This window comes from Corvus brachyrhynchos, unplaced genomic scaffold, assembly GCF_000691975.1.
Source record: "Corvus brachyrhynchos isolate BGI_N302 unplaced genomic scaffold, ASM69197v1 scaffold633, whole genome shotgun sequence".
Taxonomy (NCBI): Eukaryota; Metazoa; Chordata; class Aves; order Passeriformes; family Corvidae; genus Corvus; species Corvus brachyrhynchos.
The window spans coordinates 1,449,393-1,454,246 of NW_008237435.1; the positions used below are offsets into that span (position 1 = coordinate 1,449,393).

General features: G+C 43.7%; 1 protein-coding gene across 1 annotated transcript in view; it reads left to right on the forward strand.

The window, feature by feature from the left end:
* SBSPON (somatomedin B and thrombospondin type 1 domain containing) overlaps nt 1-4,854 on the forward strand; it is a 10,797-nt gene that overhangs the window by 790 nt on the left and 5,153 nt on the right. The gene's annotated exons all lie outside the window — the stretch shown is intronic.

Consider the following 4,854-nt stretch of genomic DNA (forward strand, 5'->3'; position numbering starts at 1 on the left):
GCCCGCTGCCCGGCCCCCTCTGCGGGTGCCGGGAGCTGGCTGCCTGCCGGGGCTTCGCGGGATGGAGGTTCCGCCGGGGTTCAGAGCTGGGGCTCAGGACTGAGAGAGGGGCAGATTCCTCCTTCCCCAGCCCCGGGGCGAGGGCATGAGCAGACACCAGGTTGGGGCAGCGCCAGGGTAGTGGTAGGCTCAGGAAGGGGGACAGAAACTTTTCTCTCGCTAGAGAGAAAAGCTTTCCGGATCAGCTGTAGTGCAGTGACAGTCTGAAGTTATTTTACCTCTAAAATATTATGTTACTTACTTTTCACTCAGGCAAGTCCCAAACAGAAATTGATTGCGGGGGGATGTCTGATTACAGAGACAGCAGGGAGATTAATTTAGCACCGCCTGTGTCTCTCAGCTGATTTCTCACATCCTGACAAACAAATATCAGTGAAATAATTGGGGAAGTCCCCACGGTGAGGTTTTGTCTAGGAGCATGAATCCGCAAGAATTTACTGTGGAGGCAAAGGCTTTAAAACAAGCGTAGGAGTATGAGTGAGAGGGTCCTCTGCCAGCCCTCAGGGGATGGCCCGGTCTCCCAGTGAGCACTGGCAAGGAGGGGAAAGTAGCCCAGTTCTACCAAACTGAGTATCCACTTTGTAGGTATTCAGAGCGCCTCTTTTTGTGGGATTTCTACCCTTTTCAGTCTTCACAATTTGACCGACCTCCCTGTGCCTGGGATGCAGGACAGAGACCTTGCTTTGCAGGTGCAGTACTAGTACTCGGTCAGACTAATGTCTCTTCCCTGCTGGCTGGACGCATGCCAGCCTACAGCCAAAAAGTCATGAGCCTCTGCTGCACAGTCGTGCTAATTAGGGTGTATTTAGCAGGCTCAGTGCCACGCTGACATAGCCACATAGCTTTGGGACCCAAGTTGGCTTACATCTGCCCAGATTGGGAAGGGGGAGTACAACTCTCGGATGGTGTAGACCCATCCTAAGGGTTGTAAAGCTTCACAGAAGAACTCAGCAGAGCAGAACTATGACCCCAGGTCTCTAGAAGAAACACGGTCAGCTCTCCCACAGCTAAATAATCTCCTCAGAGTAACAGAAGGGGAAAAAAAAGTGCACCACAAAGTTTGACAGAAGGTAGCATTTTAAAAATTAGCATTTTTAAAATACATTGTTCTTTCATTCAGGAAAGTCAGTAGAGGGAGAACTGGCAAGATGCTTGTCTTACAGCCACAGCATATTGCATCTTTTCAGTAAATCAAATGATTTTTAATATTCAAGCATAAAAGGAGAGAGCTGATAAACATGCACAGTGTTAGCATTAAAACAGCTGTAATCCTTCAAAAAGAAGCTCAAGATTGTGCTTGAGAAGTTCTAGTTTAAACACTTTCTTTACCATGACTTCAGGTGTGACTTCTGGTACCTGATGATGCCTTGCTGTTATCAAGATGGTATTTTTTGTCTCAGGCTCAGTGGTGATTGCCTCGAAAGGCATTATGTGTTTGTACAAGCACACCACACTTTTACCCTGTGTGGGCAGTGGGTGCCATAGATCCAGTCAGGAAGGTGGAGTCTCGGTGGAGCCTCCCTGTCTTGCTGCCTCTCGTGCACCAGAGATGGAATTTGCCAGTCTTTAAGGTGCCCCAGTTCAGGGAGCTAAACACACAGGGGACTATTTCTGTTTTCTCTATTGCCCATTTCTGCCTGGTTTGACTCCCTGCACTGCCTCGCTGCCCAGTTGTGTGATCACCAATGCAAACACAAACAGAAGGAACAGCACATTTTGCATTGGTGGGTGTAGCATGGGAGGGCAGAATTTTGGCACCCTGGTGAGGTGGTCCTAAAACTCACACATCCAAAAACTAAATTTACAGAAGTCATTCTTTTAAAGGCAGATGATCATATATCCTCTCTATGGCAAGCAGTCATTAAGTTGTATTCTGTATAAACAGAAATTCTAAATAGTTCCAGTGGAAGTTTTTATCCATTTACACAAGTATGGGTGAAAATTTTAAAGTCTTTTTTTGTTCCTATTGGATGTTGAGGTTGCCCCACTGAGTCTTCCTAAAATCTGTCTCAGTATTTAATGACACCAGGGATGTTAACTGGCACAGTTCACTGTTTTGAATGTAGAGTTCAAAACACTAAAACAGAAATGCGAAGAAAGGTGGTCTGTGGTTCTCATGCTACAGCTTCTTTGTCAACCTGTTAACAACTCGTGATTTCAGCACCTGAAGAAATGGCATTTCATCCTTTGGGGAAAGTGTAAAGTGCCTCAAGTGTAAGTAATCAAGAGATGCATTAGGAATAATACAAAAACAATGCTCCAAAATAAAATAAACCAGTGGAAGAATGAGCATCCTAAAGCTGCCAGCAGCAGGGTTAAATTCTGTCATGCCTAAAAATCGTTGTAGGTCTGGTACTTTATAAATAGATGGCTCAGCAGAAGTCCATGGTATGCTGAACCCGAGTTCAAGAGTTTTTAAATAAATTTCTTTATAGTTGTAACACTGAAGAATATTTTTGAAGAAAGAATATTTTTGTACATAGACAGCATTTTAAAGAGCATTTTAAATAGGAACTACTGTCCAGTGAGAAAGCCTGAGAAAGGAATCAGCTCGCCATTTGAATTGAAGTGGTTACTCTGAGAAAATCCAGACATCCTTACACATTACAGTATATGTTGTACAATGAACACACTACAGTCCTCCGTTTTTCTTTTTCCAGAGATGGGAAAAAATGAAATAGAGTTTGACTCAGAAACAAGGATCTGTGTTTCATAGTGCTGCAAATGGAAGACAAAAACAAAGTTCTGACTACTCAAGCTTTCATAAGATAGCAGTGTAATTTTTCTGTGTATTTTTGAAATTCCAAGTGTCTCATTAGCTTCCACATTTTGGTAGGTACCTGAGAACAAATCCTGTCCTTCAGTTTCCTTTGACTTGCATCCTCCTCCTGGTTTCAGTGAATCATCATTTAAGATTGTTGTGTTAACTAAACTGAACAAATAGCAAGACAGGGAGGGATCCATAAAGATGTAGCTATGGGTCCCTGATACTTGTTTTTGTGTTTCAAGAGATGGCACCATTCCTTTTATGTCAGCTCTGGGACCCATTCTCTGTCATGCTGGGGAATTTGACATCTTTCCAGCAAGGCACAAAATTGATCTACTGTTCCTTAATAGTTGTGGGGTACTGACTGCAAGAGCGACATTATTATCCCACTGCCTAAATTCCATTCTAGAAACCCAATATTCTTATTTTTCCACATGACTAGGGCAATTCATCCTTCTTGTTCGAAATCTTGATGACCATAAAATCACCATGTATTGCTGCCGATGACCCATATTTAACTGTCAGCTTGGTTTAATTCCAGTGAGACATGAAGTCATCGCTTTATTTGTTATGCAGTTACTGAGTCCCTTTGGGAGTTTTCTTCATGGAAAATGTGATGTTAGACTTCGTGTTATCTGCATATGAAGGTGCTAATATGGAATTAAAGTTCTGTGGAAATTCATACTTATGCAGGTCATTCATACAGCCAGATTGGAAGGGAGTCAATAGATAAGGAAACAGGCTAGATAGACACTTACTGTCCTTTGGGTAGTTGGGTAGAACTAAGATGTGTGATCAGGTATTGAAGTCTGTGCTTGTACCATTAAATAAAGTGGGGTCAAAGACTGTTTTTGGACCTGCAGACAGGTGGCAAAGACTGTGAGGTCCATACTGCATTTAGCACTTGTCCTGGCTATCCCAGGGTGGGGTCCAAAACATTTTCACTATCACTGGTTTTCTCTTCTAGTCCTCAATTCTTGGAGCAAACAGTCTGAGGGCTGCACTGCAACATGTCAGCGTGGTGCCTTCACAGCCACAGAGGTTGTGTCATGTACCTTGGGGTACCTGGATGTGTCTGAGGACAGTGCCTGGTGGTGCAGTGTCAGGTGTCTGTATGTGGCAAAGGGGTTTTTTTCTGTTATTTTCCAGCACTTTTCTACAGATCATACCCAGCAGCTGTCTGGAAAGGTGTTTATTAGTAAGTAGAGGAAAACACCAGAGAATGCTAATTGTTGAGCAGAATGGGCAGCTGGTGGCCCAGTACCCAGGGCAGCTATGTGGTTGCTTCAGTGGAGTTCCTTAGGGCGTGGGATTCAGCATCTTCAGCCACAATACACCTGGTGCTCTCAGGACACTCAGAAATGGACGAGTTTGGTCAGAACAGCTGGTGCACAGTGAGAACAGAGGAAGGGAATTCTAGTAGAGTGGTAAGGACATCTGCCAGGTAGCCTCTTTCAGAGGTTTCATCTGCTTTATGATATTGGTAGTGGTCCAAGAAATCAGAGATGTAGTGACAGAGCAAACACTGCAATTTCTATGTTTTATGAGAAGAGTCACAAATCCCAAGGAGGTTATCACATTGTACTTTTTCTTCCCAATGTCTTGTGCTGGCAGAATCCCAGACGGCATAAAATATTTTCCTGAAAGACTAGTTCGGTCCCATCACTTCCCTGCAACACTGATACAAGTATGTAACTGGTGGTTACGCTGTAAAGGTTCTTGGGGATTTAAACTGTAATCCAGCAATATGGAAAAAAAATCGAAAGCATGTGATATGTTCCATTACAAGCTATTGAGAAATAGTACATATGGGAAAGGAAAAAGTTTTATTTAACTAGATAATGAGAAGCATCACCCAAAACAATCCAGAACCAGTTTAAGATAGCCCAGCCATTGATGATAATGTGTACCATTCCCTAAACTGGAGCACCTACCAGGTGGCCTCCAGGAAAGGAGGCTACTGGGAATGGGCCACCAATCAGATTAAATGTCCTTGTAGGCCACAGGTTGAGGATGACACGTGTAGG